Raw genomic sequence first — 23,274 nt, forward strand, 5'->3', positions numbered from 1 at the left:
ACTTTTGTAAGTAAGCTGTAAGGAATAAGCCTGCCAAATTTCAGCCTTCTACCTACACGAGGAGTTGGAGAATTAGTGATGAGTGAGTGAGTGAGTCAGTCAGTCAGTGAGGGCTTTGCCTTTTATTAGTATAGATAAAAACATACATTTGATTTGAGTCTGTGAGACCATGACTCTCATGGAGACAAGCAACGAGCCTCCCGGTGCCATGGATATGGTGGTATAAGACCAGTGTATGCTTTGGGGACACGCATCTACCTATTTCACTAGGTGAGGGTGAAAAGAAAAAGAAGGGAAAAAAAAAAAAAAAAAGAATGAAAAGTTTTATTAAAATGTACCATCACAGAGGGCTTTGTGCACATCGCGCTTGTTGTGCTTTTTTTTTTTTTTCTTCTGTTGTGCTCGCTGGGATGTTGCTCTGAGCAGGGGGGACATGCATCATCAGTTTTAAACGTGGCGCACTGTCCGTATTGTAACACAAGATCATGTGGTTAGGCAGAAGAGCAAGTATTAGGGGGTGCCGTGAGTGTCATGTTTGTTTTGATGGAAAAGTTTGGATTTATTGTTGATGTCTTGTAATTTGAGGGATGTTAATATAATAATATCCGTTAAGAGTGCTAACGTCAGTTTTGATTTCGGCTTTGTCACTGTTCGGATTTGGATAAAGTGATTATATCCCTCTACCCCCATATAAGAATGGAGATGGTCTTGGTGAAGCATTTCAATAGATGGGCTGGTTTTAGGTTGTTTAAGATTGAATAGACAGGAGACAGAGCACAGTAGAGAGAGATTGCGTGGCTCAGTGGCTGATGGATTCTGGGTATATGTCAAAAATGACAACCCCCACAGGGGTGTGGAAATCAAATTTGTTTCTACTTGTCCACGGACAAGTAAACTTAGAAAATCCACTTGTCCGCCAGTTAAATTCACTTGCCCATAAAACAAATAACAAAAGTGAAAAATAGTTTATTTTTTCTGATCTCTTTTATTGATACCAAAACTGCCTTCCATTTTAAAACTGAAAAAATTTCTTTCAGGGAGTAGTATTTTGCCACCTTGCTCTAGAACATTATATAAAAGATTCCCTTATTTTAACTAGCTAATAAACAATGCCTTCATTATAGCTACACTAGTTATTTTTTCATACATTACAGTTACATAACAGAACACTATCCTGATTCATTTTCTGCCATGTTCTTCAGCTTTTGTCTTGCAACATCTTCTCCCCCAAGAATCTTTACCATCTCAGACAGCATGGGCTGAATGCTGTTCATTTCTGCTTGAGCTGAACTGCATGGTTCCTGGACTGATGGTCCTGAGGAAGTGGATGCTGATGACTTTTCAGGTTTTTTATGAGTGAAGTGCCTGTTGCCAGGTGACAGCCAGAATTCCACAGCTGGTCATGAAACAAACTCTTCTAAAGAAGCAGTATTGAACAGCCTAGCATAACGCTCAACCCTTCGAGCGTTCAGTTTTAGAAAACGCATTTTCAATTGAACCAACTTTTTTCCTACTTTTTGACTCATGTCTTTATCTGACGTACTAAACCCCCAGTTCCTATCCTTTTTCTTTCTGCACATAACTAATCACCACACGATAAACGTATTTGTGAAATTAAAACAAGTTATAAGCTTAGACCTCTGAATGGATGGCATAATTAAACATGTATAACGAAAACTGTTTTTAAAGTTCTGAAAACTGAGGTCCAGGTTTATAACTAGTTGTAATTTCACAAAGACGTTTATCGTGTGGTGATTGGTTATATGGAGAAAGACAAAGGCTAGGAACTGAGGGTTTAGTACGTACGATAGACACAGCAAACATGCACTAAAAAAAGCCTGCTCAGAAAAACATCCATTGAATTCTTCGTTCGTATCTCCAACCTTCAGATCACGAACCCAACATTTACACAATATTTCAGTTAAACCTGTGCGATACATATTCAAATACAGCATCCAGTTTTTTGGAGCCTCGTCACACCTGCCATAAACTTCTCTACACTGAACGTAGACCCAAGAACCCCATAATGCAAGGGAGCAGCACTACAGTCACGCCACCGTGCCCCCCGCCACCCATGTCTAATACATGCTTTAATGCATTTCATCGTGAAAAAGATATCAAGTATTTATCTTAGTATTCTGAATGTTCATTGAACAGGAATATCATGAAGTCAATGTGCAGCGATTGCTGCCGGCGCCTCTCACTGCAAGAGAAAGTCAGTTTAAGAAGCGCGCAGAGATTAACAACTGGGTCGGGGAGCACTTAATATAAAGCATTTAATGTGCTACATTAATTTATGAGAGGGTTTGAGAAAATCTAGTAAATGAAACATTCATTTTAAGATGAAATTTAGTTTGCGACATTCTACTGACAAAATAAACTACGAGAATAAAGTCAACATGTCGACTTTAATCTCGACATTTACATTTTTTCGTCTTCACCGTGTCCGTATTTTTTTCACCGTAGCCTTACTACGCTTCCTTAGGTTTTTCAAGGCCTGTCGTGCCAGTTTTAATCAAGAAATGATCCATTTCTCATCCGCGATGCTACTTGCTTCAGTTTCAACAACACGCATATAGCGAGAACAACATGCTTACCGCAGTGCATTATGGGCTACGCAGGTAATTCCAAATGACGTATTCGAAATTCAGCAAAAGGTTACATTTCCAAAGAAGTAAATATTACCGATGTTGTCGGGAAAAAAATAATCACGTCTTAGTGAATATTTTTTATAGTTCATAACATTTGGAAACCGTTAGAATGTTTTCTTTATTTTTAAAAAACTGACAGCACGAAACCAACTTGTTTTATATGAAAAATTTTCTAATCAAAAACGTTCTATAGACAGCTCATCAAAATTGATGTCACGCAATAAATTTCTTAACTCCTCAATATATCACAACCTACGCAAATTTCAGAAAAGATCAAATGCCTAACAAGCTTTATGTGGCGAAAGCAATTGCATTGTAGGTGAAATGACCGCATTTTTATGTAGAAAAAAATAATTTTATTAATAATATATAAAAATGATTGATTATAATGAAAAATCATTAAATTACATCGTAATGTTGGCATGAAAAAAATGACCGCATCTCCAAGAGTGTAAACAGTAGGGTAAAATACTCATGTAAGACCACAAGAGTGCTTCCCCTTTGAAAAATCAGCCATCATTTTGTAAACAATATTGAATACCAATTTGAGACATGAAGAACATGCCTACGTAAACTGTTTCTGCACGAAGTACGTGCCCAAATGTTTAAAATTTGAAAGTAGTGGTAAAAATGTGCCCTGCACTGCACATTTAATTCTTTTTTTTTCTCCAGAAAAATTGCACTTGTCCGCAGACAACTGAAACTAGAAAACACGCTTGTTCGACAGTCAATTTACCCGTGTCGGACGAGTCGGGCGTTGGAATTCCGCACCCCCGCCCCAGTAAGCCAGTCTTGACCCCTGGGTTGTTTTTTTTGAGGAAGTCTTGTTTTGTTTAGAGGTTGGGCTGCAACAGAGCCTATATACAGTAATCCCTCGCTATATCGCGCTTCGACTTTCGCGGCTTCACTCTATCACGGATTTTATATTTAAGCATAACTAAATATACTGCTCACAAAAATTAAAGGAACACTTTAAAGAAACACATTAGATACATCAGACCTCAATATGAAGTTGGATATCTATACAAATAACGACAGGGCAATGTCTTAGGAACAAAAGGATGCCAAGTCTTTTAATGGAAATAAAAGTTTTCTGCCTACAGAGGGCTCAATTGTGTAGACACCCTAAAATCAGAGTGAAATGAAGATGTGGCAGGCTAGTCCATTTTTTCAAAAACTTAATTTCTGCTACTCAAAATGCTTTTCAGTATCTTGTGTGGCCCCCACGAGCTTGTATGCATGCTTGACAACATCGGGGCATGCTCCTAATGAGACGACGGATGGTGTCTTGTGGCATTTCCTCCCACATCTGTATTGTTGTACAGTCTGAGGAGCAACCTGGCGGCGCCCAATGGACCGAAACATAATGTCCCACAGATGTTCTATTGGGTTTAAGTCAGGGGATCGTGAAGGCCATTCAATTGTTTCAATTCCTTCATCCTCCAGGTACTGCCTGCATACTCTTGCCACATGAGGCCAGGCATTGTTGTGCATTAGGAGGAAACCAGGACCTACTGCACCAGCGTAGGGTCTGACAATGGGTTCAAGGATTTCATCTCGATACCTTATGGCAGTCAGAGCACCATTTCCTACGCAGTAGATGTCTGTGCGTCCCTCCATGGATATGCCTCCCCAGACCATCACTGACCCACCACCAAACCTGTCATGTTGAACGACGTTGCAGGCAGCATATTGTTCTCCTTGTCTTCTACAGACTCTTTCACATCTATCACAGCTGCTCAGGGTGAACCTGCTCTCGTCTGTAAAAAGTACAGGGTGCCAGTGGCGGACTTGCCAATTCTGGTGGTGTTGAGCAAATGCCAGTCGAGCTCCACGGTGCTAGGCAGCGAGCACAGGGCCCACTACAGGACGTCGAGCCCTCAGGCCATCTTCATGAAGTCTGTTCCTGATTGTTTGGGTAGAGACTTTTACACCAGTGGCCCTCTGGAGGTCATTCTGTAGGGCACGAGCAGTGCTCAGCCTGTTCCGCCTTGCACAAAGGTGCAGGTATCGGTCCTGCTGATGGGTTGAGGACCTTCTACGGCCCTGTCCAGCTCTCCGAGAATAACAGCCAGTCTCCTGAAATCTCCTCCATGTTCTGGAGATTGTGCTGGGAGACACATTAAACCTTCTTGCTGCAGCACGTGTGGATGTGCCATCCTGGAGAAGTTGGACAACCTGTGCAACTTCTGCAGGGTTAAGGAATCGCCTCATACTGCCAGTAGAGACGATTACTCAAGCCAAAACTAGCACGAGTGGAAAACCAGCCAAAAAAGATCAAGAGGGAGAAACTTGAAATGACCTCCACATGTAAAACCAGTCCTGTTTTGAGGGTTTTCTAATTGTTGCCACTTTAGTGCACTTGTCGTTAAGTCCATGAACACCAATACAGCTGAAAGTGATTAACAATGACCTCAGCTGCTTAACCAACCAGAAAATTATCAGACAGGTTTAATTGATTTCATGCCAGGCCCAATAAAAAAAAGTGTTCCTTTAATTTTTGTGAGCAGCGTATATAACGCGGATTTTTCACTGCTTCGCGGGTTCTGCGGACAATGTGTCTTTTTTACTTCCTGTACATGCTTCCTCAGTTGGTTTGCCCAGTTGATTTCATACAAGGGACGCTATTGGCGGATGACCGAGAAGCTAACCAATCAGAGCACGCAGTTAAGTTCCTGGGTGCTGAATGCAGTGTTAACCAGGAAGTCTTGTCTCACTCGTTCAGCATCAACGTGTTTCGCTGTGTAAAGAGTTAACTTTTGTGCTCTTTTGTGTTTATCTTTGTGCATAGTCAAGCCCTTCATTATGGCTCCAAAACGATCTGCTCCTGCTGCTGCTGCTTCAGTGGCCGTGCCCAAGCGCCACCGGAAGATGTTAACGATTGCCGAAAAGGTAAACGTTTTGGATATGCTGAAGGAAGGGAAAAGCTACACCTCTGTAGGATGCCATTACGGCATCAATGAGGCTATGATTCTTTTTATTTAAAAAGTAGGAAAGGAATATAAGATCTACAGCCGCAGTGTCCTTTTAAACAGGGTGCAAAACCAGTTGTAAGTGGATATAATAAGGCAGTAGTCTGGATGAAATCTGCTTTAGGGATTTGGATTGAAGACTGCCAGAAGAAGAACAACGGCAGTGCTACACAATTGCCTGAAGTGGCTCCTTTATAAGGGCTGTAACGCTCTCCTTTGTTGTGCAGTAAAATTAAATTCATTGTTATCGGACAAGTCATCGTGTCACTGTTGGTGAGTAACCATAATTAATTTTCTACTTACAGTACTTAGTACATGTACGTACATTTAGTGTCACTGTACACACATTTACTGTATACTGTTTTTCTTGCATTGTACGTATTTATTGCTGGTGGCCTGTCTATCGTAATGGCTGTAACATATGTGATATCGGAGACACTATCTTTAAAATAATATTTAGGTTTTACTGTATATTAACAGTGCGTTTATATACATAATTTCAATGAATCTTACTTAATATCTAAGAGAATACAAAGGGATTATGCTGTATAACTGTGCAGGGAATATTTATAAACAGTGTGGGAGAGTTTAGAAGGGCTTAAAATATATAAAAATAACGATACAAACATATGGTTTCTACTTCACGGATTTTCACCTATCGCCGGGGGGGTCTGGAACACAACCCCCACGATCGAGGAGGGATTACTGTATATTTTTTGGACTTGTATTTTTTTTTTCTTTGTTCACTGTATATATTGTTGCACCCTAAGAGTGATTGAAGAGGATTGTATGCAATAAACTGCAATTTCTTTAGTTTTAACATTTTGGCATCTTGTATGTTTTTTTTTTTTTTTCCTTTTTCAACTACAGTCCCAGTAGGTCCTGACTACAAGCAGCACACCTGCAGTTGCTGGTGTTTTGTGACACAGTCTGTAACAGCTGATGTAAATTTATGGTACTTGTAAAGGTTAGAGTTTTTTTTTTTGTTTTTAAATTCAGTTTTATTCTCTTAGTCACGTTAACGAACCCCCCAAACTGATACTGCGGTTTTCAAATAAAGACGTGCTATAACAGAGGTGAACTCAGATGAGGATGAGGGTTCTACAGTACATCGAAGAAAGAGAACAGAAGCCCTCCCCGCAAGAAACGCCTACTTACACATAAGAACAACGCAGCTGCACCAGGCGTAAAGGTGAAAGATGGCACTGTTTGGATGCAGCAACAGGCTGCCTGCCAGTGAATCTGCCACACGCATGTCCTCAAACAAAACAGCAGGGCTTACAGAGCTCGTTGAGGTATTGTGCAAAGTTCCATTTGCGATTATGTTTCTTGATGGTCTTTATATGGAAAACATTTAGATGTTACTTACTAGGGGGCTTTGCTCACCAACCACCGTGCCTGCGCCACGCGCTTGCTTCTTTGCGATCCTGTCACTCATATATGGGGATGCGGTTGAACAATTTAAACAGATTTTTATCTTCATGGGAATTGTTACATATTGTAATGGAAGGTAATTTTCTCTATGACGGGGGGAGGGAATAAAGAGTGCAGATGGGTGTTGGTTGCTTCAGTGCAAAACCAGCTGCAAGGATTTGTTTTTCGAAAACAGCCAGGAATGTTCTAAAGATACAGCCAAGGCTATGTAAGAAGTTGTTTCTCACTTCGAGGGGCCTCATTGCACGCAACGCTTATTATTGTGTGTCTTCTGGTACTAGGCACCGTCTCGGTCAAGGCCAAGTAGAGGAAAAACAACACCGTGTCCCGTGGAAGGGTGTGTACTGAAACTGATCACTTCTGTATACACTGCTTGCACGTAAGTCGCTTTTGGGCAAGGACACTCAATTAGTATATAAGGGAAGGTTCCGCCCTCAGTTTCATTGGAAGCTCAACCGTGGGGACGTGCACACCGCCCGGTATTGGACTAGGCTCACGAGTTGATCCTCTGACGAGACTGACAAGTGGGCTCCCTCAGTCTACTGGCCTAGGATGATGGCTCTGAGTCTTTTGACATTACTGTAAGCATAATTTTGTTTTTGTATGCCTATTGTCACTGCATTATATGTATTTGAATTTTGCTATAATTGAATAAATATTTGAATGTTGCTATAATTGAATAAGTATTTGAATGTTGCTATAATTGAATAAGTATTTGAATGTTGCTATAATTGAATAAGTAAATTTTACTAAAATATCGGACCTTCTCTCTCTGATTCTTGCCTACTTACTCCTTAACCCCTTGAACCATTTTCCCAAATTAAAACACATATGCATACTAGAACTATTTTACATTGTAGCAAGTAATTAGCCATATTAAAAAAAGAGTAAAACATAATAATTTGAAAGTAAATTATTTTTAAATTTGTGTTAAGAGTTATTTGTTGCATAATACGATTTTGTTCTGTTTGGCTTTGAAATTAACACACAAATACTTTTTAAACTTATACTTTTACTGTAAAACCAGTAAAAAAAAACTATTTTTTGAATTAAATTTTTGTCAATATGGCAGTGAATTTTGATTCTGTGTTTGAACTTTCGTTAGGACAACGCAACGTATAACTGCCCGTGATTGAATTTTGTTTCTTTGTCTCTATTAAATAAATCGATTTTTTCGAATGTTTGGCTCTGAGATTTGTTAATTGTCTTTGCAAAAGCTATTCTAACGGGAAACTGTTAAAGTTTTAATAAAAAAAGGCATATTAAGATCTCCTTTGCTGTGTAATGTTATCTGCAGAAGATGTACTACATTATCTTTCTTGGGTACATCCTTCTTTCTACAGTAATTTGTGTAGTGGAAGACCAGACGGTGTTAACAGTTGTAGATATTCTTCGGGCTATTGTAAGCTGACGTTTTCATCTTCCACACCAACTGTTTCAGCATAGTCTATTGATATGCATTTAACAAAGTTGCTGTGTAACTGTTCATTATTTTTAGCGTAATTCGTTTCACTACATCGTTTCTTGGTGCTAAGTTTGCCTATGTACTAATTTTTTTTCTGTTGATAGCCCTTCGTGATGAAATTCTTCAATAAGATTTGGACATAATAAGTCTTCTTTAATTGGGAACTTAAACTGAGGAAAACGTTAAAATTTATAAGGGCTGAGAGAGCAGAAACTGTTTCTGTCAAAAGAATTCAAACGAATGAGAGGCGAGTTCTGAATTAACTCAAGAATGCTACAAAAGACTTCCTGGACCCATTTCAATTTCCATTCACAGCCAACTAGTCTGTGGATGATGCAGTGAATTTAGATCTAAGCTTTATTTACCAACACTTTAATAATAACACTTTTGATAAGCCACTGGCATATGAGAGGATCTTGTTTGTGGATTTTAGCTCTGCTTTCAATACAATCATTGAAGAGCTACTAGATAAGAAACTCACCCAGTTCAACCTGCCTAGTTCAATCTGCCATTGGATTGTAGACTTTCTTACATATAGAAAACAGTACATACGCTTGAGCAGACACATTTGACCCATTAATCCCTGGTACTGGTGGAGCGCAGGGATGTGTCCTTTCCCCAATACTCTTCTCACTTTACACAAGTTACTGTACCTCTAGCATTTCATCGGTCAAACTTCTTAACTCTTTTAGGGCTTTTTTTGTTTCTTTTCTCCCAGGGCTGAATATTTTTCCAAAAACTAACTTTTTTTTAAAAAAAGAACACAATGCAATGGTTTAACATATCAAATCAACAAAAAAAATTTATTTTTGACCAATGTTACTGTCTTGTGTGTTCTGTGAGCCTGCATACTATGATTTACTGTACATGTTACACAGCAAAGTCCTGCAAAGTATGATATCGCTCAATGCAGCCACTTACATGCATTGCTACATTGTACTACTTACAATGTATTGCCCCCTTTCCAATTGTCTGTTGCTGCACACAACACTGTCAGGTTTGTATGTTTTGTCCTCATATGTTGCAGGAAAGTCACCCGTTGACATTGTGCCATGCCAATGCCACCAAGTTATCCACCCGCATGAAAACCGGATTGTCACCTCTTTTCATCTTCAGCCTGTCTTGGCTTCAACTGTGAAGGCATATGTCTCCTGTTCACTCTCACTGTGCCACAAGCTCCAATTCCTCTGCTCTGTAGCTCCATGAATAATTCTGGTGAAGTATAAAAATTTTCCATGCACACAACAACACCCAAATGTTCATAGCCCTGAAGAAGCTCCAGCACAACCTGACCTGTCAAGGGACACTTGTCTCTTTGAAAGGAATACTTTCCTGTATATGTAATTACTTTCAGGCAGAAACCAGTGTTTGTTTCTGCCCGTACAAAATCCTTTATGCCATACTTTGAGGGCTTGTCTGGCATATATTGGCAGAAAAAAGGCGTCCCTTGTATTTCATCATGGATTCATCCACAGAAAATTCACATCCAGGCTGATTAAATTGTTTTTATGTTGGTTCCACAATGCCAGGCAGGGGCTGAACTTTATACATAGGGTTATAGCCTAGCTCACCCCTTGGGATTTTCTTCTGGTTATCACAGAAGTGAATAAAAGTTTGCAGGAGCACACACCTATCAAGTGGTATAACCTGTCCAAAGCCATCATGGGACAAAGCATATTTGGACCAATGCTCCCTGAATTTATATCGCCAGTCTAGTCCCATCTTTATTTGTAAAGCCACAACGGCCTTCATCTTGTCTTTTGTTGTGGTTTTCCACTTTGAAAAACGAGAATGCGGTGCAAGCACAGCCTGTGATTCAAAAAATTGTTCTGCATACCTGTTTGTCTCATCTGACAGTAGCTGAAAAGCAGCCTCAGGAAAAAACAGATTGAAGTAGTCCAGCAGCTGGTAATCTGTCGGGTCCAACAGCAAGCCATGCCGTCTTGTAAAGTCCGGTAGCCAGTTTGGCTCCCACGGATCAATGTCTGAGTATTCCTCCCACACGAACCTTGCCATAGGTGTATCGGCTGCGCAAATGCGCTCAGCTGGCATCTGATCAGCTGATGCCAGCTCCTCACTCTTCTGCTTGATCTCCTGATCACTGTCAACAAAATCAGATTCTGAAAAATCAGATAATGATGCAAAACATTGTCTGCTGAGTATTTTCTTTTCTGCACTTGCTTCGCTCCCTCATGAGATGTCGATGCACACGCAAGGATTAGATGACTCTAACATTCAGAGAGGGAGTGCCTGTGACGTAACAATGAGTACTGTCGCCATTAACAGTGGATTGTCGCCATCTACCCCTGGATGTTGACATGCGCCCTCAACCCCTCCTATCGACATCCGCCCTAACAGAGTTAAATTTGCAGATGAAATAACACTAATAGGCCTCTTTTCAAACAATAATAAGTCCATATATACACACAAGAGGTAAAAAATATGACATTGTGGTGCAGCCATAATAATTTGGACCTTAACATTCAAAAAACATAGGAGATGATCATAGATTTCAGGAGAAACTTGCCTCCTTACTTATCATTTGCAATAACTGCCTCAGCCTTTGGGATGACAAAATAAGTTTTTGGGCACTGTGTTGTCACAAAACCTCAAGTGGGGCAATAACAGCACTCGCATTATTAAGAAAGCCCATCAGAGAATGTTCTTATTGCATCAGCTGTTGAAATTCAATCTCCATTCAAGTCCATTCTGACCTCATCTATAATTGACTGGTTTTATGCTGCCTATGTTCAGACTAAGGCCAATCTGTAACACATTATCAAAGCCTGTGAAAGGGTCTTGAAAGGGCTGTAACTTACCACACACAAAAGTCCTATACGAGTCCAGAGTAAGGAAGAGCAGGCCTGAGTAAAAATATAGATTTTTCTGACCAATACTTATTTTTCATTTAAACAATTCAATATTGATTCATAAAGTCTCAAGATAAAACTCATGAAATCTCTATCCTGCTCAACTACTATATGTAGATTTTTGTTTATCTTCGTTTTTGCCGTCCGATCCAAAAGATGTCATTAATGTGCCTGTTAAGGCTTTCTACGGAAAAACACTTTACTAACCTGCATAAAATGGTGTGTGCTCTTTAACTGAAATCAGAATCTTTGACACTTAAATCAGATATGTGGACATCAGTAAACATCAACTGGATAAAAGCAAAGCCATATATACACTGTGCAACTTGGACGTTAATTATTGTTGTAACACAATAAATCTGAGAAATCATTTATCCCAATGTCACAAACAATCTCAATCGACTTCCAAATGAGTAGAGCCTAAACAATGTACACTGGAGACAGTGGGTAGCTCCAACCTTCCATTTAATTCACCTCATTCCCAAAAAATAACAGAATCTATAGCAGTTTTTACCTGTAAAGAGACCCTACACACCATTGTTGAAAATGAGGGCTTTACAGATTTTGAACTGCAGTATGATATACCAACCAGAAAGCAACTGAGTGAAATTATTCTGCCTAAGCTTTATGAAGATCTTAAGCTAAACACTGCCACATCTCTCAGGCCAGTGGAGAGAGTAGCCCTAACTTGTAAAATATGAACATCCAGGTAGCAGATTCCAAGTCACAATCAAACATTAAAAACAAATGGGTACCTGTGACAGATGTGCTGCAGACAGGTGTGCTGTATGCCAGTCACACTGGGAGGAATCTCACTGCCTATATACAGACCTTTCGAGATGACTCCCTGTTGTTCCAAAAACCTTTCTAGCATTTCCAATGTGCTGTTCCATTGCATGACCACATCAATCACAAGTTTGTATACTGGCAAGTCCAAAAAATGTTGCTTCATGGTAAAACAAGCAAGCAATTGCTGGAATTTTCAGAGAAACCTGCAGTACCAAAGTGACCATGTGCGCAAAGTAGCAAACTTTAAGCAGCTCCATAATAGTGGCATTATCAGCCACAATGGTAGGTTGTTTTTCATTTATGTTCCATTCACTCAATGCTGCTATCAACCAGCATCAGCTAGACCCTTGTTTAAAAATGCTTCTCATGAGGTCACATTTTCAAAACTATTTAATGTGACTGCTGCAAGTGAACAACTGTATGTGTATGTGCAACTTGTAGAGTTATAGAAGGATACAAGTCTTTCTGCTGTATTTATTTATGTAATTATGACTAATTCAATATTATTTTAAATGTCCAGTGAGAAATGAATTTGGCTAACAATTTAGTTGAAGCTGACTAATAATACACTAATAGGTTATTCAATAACATTTATTATTTAATAAGCAACATCTGATAATCTTATAACATTATTCACAAGATGATATAGATGTTTCATAAAGTAGATGACACTGCACTGTATTAAAACCAGAAGCCCCTTATAATATGTGTGGACTCTGATGCAAAAATACATATTTTAGTTAAATTACAGTGAATTAGGAATGAGTTCTGGGAATAAAGTTTTATTTTAATTTGTTTTTTTAAAGAGCAATGACACTGTGTACCATGTCTTTCAAATACTAATATTAACTATTCAGTACTAATCAAAAATTGCTTCTTAAATATCATTCTATGCTTATGCAAATATGACGTTACTATGTAGACACCCTTAAATTAACTGCTACTGAAATTGTCCACATTATATGTATGTTCTCTATGCATGGTTAAAAAGTTTCCAAAAAAACTCAGGTCTGAGCTTCTATTCAGTATCTTTGTATACCTGCACACAAGACTGCCTGGACATTCTATTTTTTTATTGCCATTGTATCATATCTTATTTTATATTATCTTCTTATTTTTCTTTCTGTGTTGTCCTCGTATGTTGCACAAGTACTATCGAGACAAATTCCTAGTACACATTAGTGCCAATAAAGTGAATTCTGATTCTAAAATAATGCAAGCGCTGGGTTAGTAGCCCAAATCACACATTCTCTTTTTTTAAGTTTGTAGTCTGATGATACTTTGTGAAGGTGGAAAGTATGACTGTACCCATATAACTACTGATTAGTAAGATTTACGGTGAGACAGGGAGAAACTCTTAACGATATAGCACTTGTACCACTGACGAGTGAAAATCAGTTTACTGTCATTTGTTGCTAGTCAAACGTGAACACTGTGTTAAAAATGACAAAACTCAAGTAAGAAATAGTATGTGCCTCAGAAAAAAAATCCATATTTGAGATCGCATGCTCCTCCTGTCACTACTGTCGAACATATAAACGTTTGCTTGTTTCGGAGAAAAGGGGGTCTGACGTAACTGGGACGTCATGGTATGAATAGAAACAGGAAAGATCGTATCAGGCAGTGTTTAATAATCAAAGTAAATACAAGCGTTCACGCCTTCATATATGACATTGTCCGCTCGCTTAAAAGGTTGCTTGAGCCTCAGACTGGTAAAATTCCTTCCACGTCAGCTCCTGAAGAAGGAAACAGGCTGCTTATACAATATGTTACGGTGAGCAAGGAACTCGCTGAAAACCCATACATGCCCCGTCTTGTGTGCCACGAGAATACCAAACACAAATACTGGCCAATTTTTCCATGGAAAGTGTCATGAAGATTAACCTCGACGGATTGAATTTAGATGCACTCGGTGATAAGGCACCTCCTAACAAATCATTGTCCTGATACTCGGGCTTTTAACATCCGCAGGTCGCGAGCCTGGTCATGAGCGCGTGTAAGTGAGTGCGCCTTTTGTCAGGCTCGCCGCGCGCCGCCCAGTTGCTCATCTTTTTCGGCCCACTGCCCGTACCCCACTCTATCGCTCGCTTCAACATCTTAATTTTTTAAGCTGTCAGACCGGTAACACGCGGTAAAGTCCTTTACAGATTCATGCTCAGTTCGCAGCTGCTGTGGCCAACTGGGTGTACAGATGCGGAAAATGTAAAGTAAAAAAGTAAGCAAGGTACACAACAAATGCTTAACACATAAACTTATCTCAACTTTTCTCTTCTTATATCCCTGTCGCTTTATGTATGCCTTTAAGGGGGCCGATTCAAAATTCACACGTTCGTATTTGCAACCTCCAATACAGTCCACTTGCTGCGAATGCGTTCACATATTCATTTTCATGTTTATTTATTTACGTACTAATTTCAATTTACTTGAAATGCAACGTTTCTTACCTCTTTTTTGTTTCAAAGCGCTGCCTCCAGCTCCCTGCACTAACCTTGTGGAGCCAAACAACCAGGCAAAAAAAAACGTGCGTGCGCGTTCCCGTCCACGTGGGGGACTGGCCGCTAACGCGCACACGCTTACGACTCATTCCTCAAGGAGGTTCGGCTTCTCAGTCCATTCGTTTAAAACTCCGATTTCGTTTGATGTAAAATCAAAATCATTTATATTAATGGTTTGTATTGAGAAAATCCACTTTCTTTGTTACATTGATATCAATTTCGTGCCATTTTTTTTGCTTTTTTCACTTTTTAACAGTCTTACTTAATATAAGTGCTTTGAGGAGTAAGTGGAAATGCGGTTTCTAAAATACATTGAACATAAGAGTTCTGTTTCTGCGAAATTTTTCCTCAGTGACTTTTATTAATGGCGTCAGTTTAGTAATAATCTACTACCGTGAATAGAAAGAACTGGAGATGATACAGGTCTCTTGTCTAATCATTTTAACGGCAACCAACTCCAGCAGAATATGCCAACACCGCATAAAAAGCCGTTAATGGAGCCATGGCTCCTGTTAAACTATACATACAATACTTCTGTAACGCCCAGAAAGCTGTTCCAGTTTTTATTTGTTTAAAGGGTTTTTTTAAAGCATCCTATGAATAGAATTGGCTATGTGATTGAGAATCACTGTATTATCTTGCCTTCTGTTGTTGCTCAGATATGTTTTCATGATAGAGATATTATCCAGCATTTTAAGTACAAAGTTCTTAAACTGTGATTGAAATTTAATCCTTTTCTTCACCCAATCTTGTTGCTCAAAACAAGCACTCAAGCTGGGTCACTACTGTGGTTATTATTTGAAGGGCCAGGGCCAGGCAGTGTGAGTGCATACTGTCAGTGCACCATAACAGACATGTACATTGAATACTCCTTGCAATAGTTTTAGTATAATAATTTTGACTTTTTGTTATTGTTTTCCTTTCGTGTTATTTCTAAACTTATTTGTCCTTTCAATGTTCTTACTGGTATGACTCTGTCCCTGTATCTCAACATTCCTCTTACAGGCAAATGTGTGTGTGTGTGTTTCTAGAATTATCATACTGCTAAAACAATATTAAAATTTATCTGTAGCATGTTTTAAGTTTTTGTATGTGCAGATTTGAATATCAGATAGAAAATCTTCTCCAGGATTAGTTAAAAACAGGCAGTGACACCCGAAGTTTTGATTTCTTAAGCATACTTTGTTTATTGTTTAGATATTTTACATTATATGACATCCTCACATCAGAAGACAAGGTATATAAGCCATAACTTCAATGCAGAATGTGTGACAATAAAAGTGAAGTTAAACTTGAAAATCCATAATGCAATCATCTCACTTACACATAGATGTTTGCAGTTACATTTTTACTTTAACATCATCTTTTTTGCACAGTAAGAAACAAATGTAACACAGAATTCTTGATCTGTGTTCCCTCTAGCAACCGGGAGGTGTTTCCTCCACCAGTGTTTCCTCAGCAGCTCCAAGCTTTCTACAGCTGGATCAGGCATCCTAGTCAATATTATGTTTCCTGCATGTTTGCAGGACAGGGGAACTGCATGCTTCAGGCCAGATTGACATTTTGTGTTTCTTGTTCAAGTAACCCTTTGTGGTCATACAGCATGCATGCAGGGTATACCACCACCCAAATAATCAGTGGGCTCATTTACTAGAATCTCTCCAGACTCTTAACTGCTGTCACTGTTATGTTCTGTCATATCTGGAGACCTCTGGTGGAACCCAGAATTTCCATGTACTATCCTTATGATGCCCTCATCAGTAGTCAGCTGAATAACTTTCAAAGGTAAATATATAAATATCAGGTATAAACATACTGTATGTAGTAGAGATAACTAGTAGCAATCACACAATATAAGCCTCTGAGATGCAATAATAGTCTGTCTGTTAGTGGATCTGTTAATATACTGTGTTTGCTCAAGAGCAGACATTAGACATGTTTCTTGCTACAGGGAGTGCAGAATATATATTGGTCATAACAGCAACAAATACAAAATAATAAGTTCAGCATTGTTGGGTAAATTGGGCATGATTTACTATTAGAAAATAAATTTTAATCCTTCATACATACCCTAATGGGTAAAATTAACCATATCATGTTATGCATCAACTACAACCTTGAGGTGTCCTATTCTGTCAACAGCAATTTGTGATAGTGAGTGCCTACAACCGAGGCCAAAGGTTTGGAGAATGACAACATAATTCATTTTCACAAAGAATGCTATTTCAGTGCTTTTAGATCTTTTTGTCAGATATTTCTATGGTATACTGAAGTATAATAACAAGCATTTCATAAGTTTCAAAGTCTTTTATTGACAATTACATTAAGTTTATGCAGAGTCAATATTTGCATTGTTGGCCCTTCTTTTTCAAGACTTCTGCAATTCACCGTGGCATGCTGTCAATCAACCTCTGTGCCAAATCTTGACTGATGGTAGCCCATTCTTGCATAATCAATGCTTGGAGTTTGTCAGAATTTGTGGGTTTTTTTTGTCCACCTGCCTCTTGAGGATTGACCACAGATTCTCAACGGGATTATGGTCTGGGGAGTTTCCTAGCCGTGGACCCAAAATTACTTTTTGGAGTAGAAGAATAATTCAAGTCATTGTTATGATACATTAGGCAATATCATTCTTGCTATAGAGCAGAAGTTAAAGCCAGACTAAGTATGAGCAAAAAGCAGCTTAACTAGTACTTAAAACAGTTTATAAAGAAAGGAGTAGATATTTTGCAAATGGCTTCTTGGGTGCACATACAGTAAGTCCAACTTTTTAGTTAATAGCTGATGTCCATCAAGGTTGTCAGAATCTGAATAATGGACATGTGCTCACTGCCAAAGTGTGGTGAAGAATGTAATACTGAGACATCTGTGAATGTCATTTGCAATTGATTGATCAGTCTTGCCGGATGAGACCCAGAAAAGTCTATTCTAAAGAGAGGTCCAGTGTAGCATCTGTGAACCTCCTCTTTAGCTAAAATTAAGAATTAAATATAGTTGTAGCTGTTAAGTTTCATATATCATGCCATAGCAAAAAGGGCAATATCATTTTGTTCTACAGTAAGGCAACATAAAATACATATATAATTCATAAAAATGACAATATAAACTACTCAGTATATTAATAAAACTGATATTATTTAGGAGTCTTACACTAATAACTTTGTTGTTACTATCAGGAAGGGCCTAGGAGTGAAGTTTGTAACAGCTTGGTTCCTGGAGCTTGTTTAACTACAGAGTCCAGAATAAGCAAGCAATTAAAGCAGTGGAGGAAATTACATTATTCAAAAATATTTAGAAGTAATTGCAAACCTGTTGAGGGATCTGTATTCTAATAAGGTCAAAATACTCACAGTCTTTAACCTTGACATTTGTCTTTAATTTATTCAACTTGCTGTATATCACTTTGCCTTTGCTCTTCCATCCAGGACTATAATTCAGCAAATGTTCAGTTCCACTAATCTAATTTCAGTCTGTACTGTGTAAAGAAAACTGAGCAGCAGGAGACTACCAACAAATGCATTTCATTGTGATGTAAATAATGGAAACAAATTGAGTTTAATTAAAACTAGAGATGTGAAAGACTGGCTAATTCATTTTCTTAAGTGTCTACACTACATCAACATTGCAGTAAAGTAATCAATATATATGTATTTTTAATAAATAAAGGCAGAAAACACTTACTGCTATATTGTGTTTATCTCATTGTTTACACAACAGTATGTCAGTTATTCTGGGAATGCCATTGGCCTGCAGGCAAGCATACTTTATAACAGAGATTATAGATAGATTGTAGACTACTTCGCAAGCAGTCTCCAGCACTACCACTTTTTTTGTGAATATTTAAAAAGACAAACTCCTAAAACACTTTGTTTTAACATTCTGTTTGTTTCTATTCATGTTGATTGACTTTACACTGTTACAGGTGAACATGGTCGCGCAGTGGTAGCGCTGCTGCCTCGCAGTAAGGAGACCTGTGTTCACTTCCCTGGTCCTCCCTGCGTGGAGTTTGCATGTTCTCCCCTTAATAATAATAATAATAATAATAATAATAATAATAATAATAATAATAATAATACATTTTATTTGTATTGCACTTTATATTTTAGCAATCTCAAAGTGCTACAGAGTCAAAAATAAGAGTCTATAAAAATACATTAACAAAAAGTCTTTCTAAAGAGATGAGTTTTTAGGTTTCGTTTAAAAACATTAGTCGACTGTGGGGCTCTCAGGTAATCAGGAAGGGCATTCCAAAGCTTCGGCGCCACAGATGAAAAAGCCCTATCACCCATGCTGCTGTGCTTAGATCTGGGGACTTAGAGAGTATTTATGCGTACAGAGCAGAGGGTACGTGAGGAAGTATAAGGAGTGAGAAGTTCCTGTAGGTAAAAAGGGGCATGTCCATAAATGCATTGATGGGTGAGAAGGGACACCTTGTACTCTATTCTGAGCTGGACAGGGAGCCAATGAAGAGTTTTCAGGATGGGGGTGATGTGATCATGCTTTCACACCCTCATCAGGACCCTGGCAGCACTGTTCTGAATATACTGAAGTCTCTGGATACTCTTACCGGGAATTCTGATGAGGAGCGCATTACAGTAATCCAGCCTGGAAGAGACAAAGGTATGAACGAGCTTCTCTGCATCTACCAGGGTGAGTGTTGTGCGTAGTTTGGCAATGTTCTTGAGGTGGTAAAAAGATGACTTACAGAGGTGTTTGATGTGGGTGTCAAAGGTGAGTTGTGAGTCCATTTTAACATCCAAATTGTTAACAGATGTGGAAAGAGGGATATTTTGACCAGAGAAAGTGATACTGGTGATAGTAGAAGTACCAACTAAGATGGCTTCTGTTTTTGATCTGTTCAGCTGAAGGAAGTTGAGCCTCATCCAAGCCTCTATCTCCTGCAGACAGGTAGTCAGTGTAGATATTGGCGGAGGAGCAATAGAGGAGGTTGGGGTAGTCCTGAGGTAAAGCTGAGTGTCCTCGGCATAGCAATGGAAAGATAAACCATGTCTGCTAATGACAATTCCAAGGGGGAGCATGTAGATGGTGAAAAGGATGGGGCCTAGCGCAGAGCCCTATGGGACACCACAGGTGATGTTGTGGGTGTGAGATTTTGCGCTGCCCAAGGCGACATGCTCAGTTCTGCCAGTCGGGTATGACTCTCAGTTGTAAACATTATCTGAGAGTCCAATAGTGTATTGCAGGCAGTGAAGGAGGATGTTATGATCTATTGTGTCAAAAGCAGCTGTCAGATCAAGGAGAATGAGTAGAGAAGGGGAACCAGTATCTGCTGTCATCAGAAGGTCATTGGTAATCCTGACCAAGGCTGTTTCAGTGCAATGGCCAGGGCGGAAACCAGACTGAAACTTTTCAAACAAGTTATTCAGTTTGAGATGATCATGAAGTTGTGCTGCAACTGTTTTTTTCCAAGACTTTGGAGAGAAATGGAAGATTGGAGATAGGCCTATAGTTACAGAGAACTTCAGGATCCATGGTAGGTTTTTTCAGTAGAGGTCTGATGACAGCAGTTTTTAGTGCAAATGGAATATGGCCAACCAGAAAGGAATTATTTATAATCCTGGTGATACGTGGAGAGACAGCAGAGATGTTGGCCCTCAGCAAGGCTGAGGGAAAAGGGTCCAGGGAACTGGTAGACGGTTTCAGTTTCCTGATGAAGTCCTCCACCTCTTCCCGTGTGACAACAGAAAAGGAACAAAGGGGCTGGACAGTCTCAGAGAGTGGGTCAACAGTTGGGGAGGGCCGGATGTCCGTAGTGGAGAGGTGCAGACGGATGCTATCAACTTTTTGTTTGAAATAATCAATATGCACGTTGCATCTCTCATCGGTAGCCTCGGAGTGAGCAGGTGAAGGAGGTTTGAGAAGGTGATTTATAATTGAAAAAAGTTTTTTGGGATTCGTGGTCTTGTTTCTGACGATGGTGGAATAGAACCTGGACCGTGCAACCTTTAGAGCTTCTGCATACGCCCTCTTGTGTTCCCTCAAGGGCACGCCCAGCCGCCTTCATTTTTCGCAGCTTGCAGGTGTACCAAGGTGCTGAGGTACGAGAATGAGAGGGACCTGGATGTTAAGAGGGAGTGGAAGTCCAGGAGACTGCTCAGGAACTGATTGTAGAATTCCACAAGGTCAACAACAGAGAGGGAGCTGGTAAAGTCAAAAGAAAGAAGTTTAAGGTCCAGGGCCAAGGCATCCACATTGATGTTCTTCAGATTTCTGAAATGAATCTGTCATTTTGGTTTGGTACGGGGGAAGAAAAAAGGCAGCTCCATTGACACTACTTTGTGGTCTGAGATACCAAGATCATATACCTGTAGATTACTGATTGGGGCAGAGTTTGAAATGACTAAGTCAAGTATGTGACCCCTGGAATTTGTGGGGACATCAACATGTTGTTGTAGGTTGAGAGAATCTAACAGCTCAAGGAAGACAGCAGTGAGATAACCTGTGGGATTGTCAACATGAATATTTATATCTCCTAGGATTATAATGTTGGCAGAGGTAGCACAGAATGTTGTGAGAAGATCAGTCATTTCCGGGATGAAGGCAGAGTTGGGTTTTGGAGGCCGATAAATAAGGTGAACAGTCATGGGAAGAGGGGGCTTACATTTAAATGCAAGGCACTCGCACGAAGATGTTGCAGGTATCGCAATAGGGGACAACCCCAGGTCCTGATGGTGGATGATAGCTAAGCCTCCACCACGCCCAGTGCTGCGAGCTGCCTCCAAGTAACTGTAGCCAGGTGGACAGGCTTCATTTAAGGCAGAGTAAACCTCTGACTGGTGCCAGGTTTCTGTCAGACACATCAAGTCAAGTCCTTTCTCCCTGCTGTGTTCTTAAATCAATATGGATTTATTTCTAATGGACTGAGAATTGAACAGTTCAAATTTGACCAATGACTGTGGAGTAAATCTCTGTACAGGTCGCAAAACATTAAAATCCACTCCACGCAACTTAGAAACCACTCCACAAAATAAATCCAGCCTGGGGTGTGAGGATCTCGCAGTGTTTCTCTCAATGGCTCGGGTGTTTCCCATGCTGGAGTGCAGCGATCTCACGATAGTGTGTAATAGTCAGTGTTGTAATAGTTGAAGCAACAGTGCTCTGATGACGTGTCAGACGTGCGACAGGTGACCAGAAAGATAGAATGTTGGTAACAGAGCACTTTGGCTGGTTATGGAAGATGAACTTTCGACCGGAGCCTCTATGAATGTAACGAGGACGGCGAAGGAGTCCAAGTTCTTTAATAATGCGAATGTTAATTTCGGCAGTAGTTGCGGAATTAAGTCGGCAGAGTTGTGAGCTGGAATAGCTAAACGCCATTCTGACCGGAGAAAGGAGGGAAAAATGCTATCCAGACAGCTCCATAAACTCCAAAGCAGACGGTAAAACAGTATATCCGGGCAACAGGTAAGTAGACAGCAAAAACTTAATAAAACTTAATAAAACCCGTAAAATCCACAGCAGACGGTAAACAGTACAAGAAAGCTTTCAGAAAAAGAAAGAAACTAGTAATATTAGTAATATATAAATAATATTAGTAATATTAAACTCAGAGGGAGAAGCGGCGAACATTCAACACCAGCGTCCTCTCCACAATCAAGTATCTTGTCTGTGTGGGTTTCCTCTGGGTGCTGCGGTTTCCTCCCACAGTCTAAAGACATGCAGGCTAGGTGCATTGGCGATCCTAAATTGTCCCTAGTGTGTGTGTGTGTGTGTGTGTGCCCTATGGTGGGCTGGAGCCCTGCCCAGGGTTTTTTCCTGCCTTGCGCCCTGTTTTGGCTGGGATTGGTTCCAGCAGACCCCTGTGACCCTGTGTTAGGATATAGTGGGTTGGAAAATGACTGACTGACTGTTACAGGCTGTTGTTGGATTAGAAGTAATACTTGTACAACTTGTTCCAGTTTGTATTACAATAGCAAACTGAAACCCTAACCATAATCTTTTATTTTATTTGGAATGAACACAATATACACTAACCTCAGTTCTCTCTATGATTGTACAGAAAAACAAGAATATAGTTCAGATACCAAATATAAATGAAGTTCATATATACAGTATGACATCACCATCAAGAGAGACATGGAGAGAGCAAACCAAATGAACAACTTCTTTAACAGGTTTGACCACCCTAACCCATGCTCACCTCGGAGTACTGCATCCTCCAACCATCCTTCTGCTGATACCAGCATAGAAGAGACATCCCCACGCACAATTACAGCAGCGCAGGTGAGCAGAGAGCTGAGGATACTTCGTGCCACTAAAGCAGCAGGTCCAGATGGAGTATCATCACGACTGCTGAAGGCCTGTGCGCTGGAACTGGGGAGTCCTCTACAGCGCATCTTCAACCTGAGCCTGGTACAGGGGAGAGTCCCAAGGCTTTTGAAAACATCTTCTATCACCCCAGTCCCAAAGGTATCACGTCCTAGTGAGCTGAATGACTTCCGGCCTCTTGCTCTGACGTCACATGTGATGAAGACCATGGAGTGGCTGCTGCTTCACCACCTGAGGCCACAGGTCTGCCACACCTTCAATCCTCTGCAGTTCGCATACCAGGAGAAGGTGGGAGCTGAGGATGCCATC

At 39.9% G+C, this 23,274-nt stretch overlaps 1 protein-coding gene across 1 annotated transcript in view; it reads right to left on the reverse strand.

Moving 5' to 3' along the window:
• The window catches only part of slc4a2a (solute carrier family 4 member 2a), a 330,719-nt gene extending 316,031 nt beyond the window's left edge, over positions 1 to 14,688 (reverse strand). Inside the window, exon 1 of the mRNA XM_039753217.1 lies at positions 14,626 to 14,688. The gene's annotated coding sequence lies outside the window, so the exon portion shown is untranslated. The remainder of the gene's footprint in view (positions 1 to 14,625) is intronic.
• Between the last annotated feature and the right edge of the window lie 8,586 nt (positions 14,689 to 23,274).

Source organism: Polypterus senegalus, chromosome 5 (assembly GCF_016835505.1).
Source record: "Polypterus senegalus isolate Bchr_013 chromosome 5, ASM1683550v1, whole genome shotgun sequence".
NCBI classification, from domain to species: domain Eukaryota; kingdom Metazoa; phylum Chordata; class Cladistia; order Polypteriformes; family Polypteridae; genus Polypterus; species Polypterus senegalus.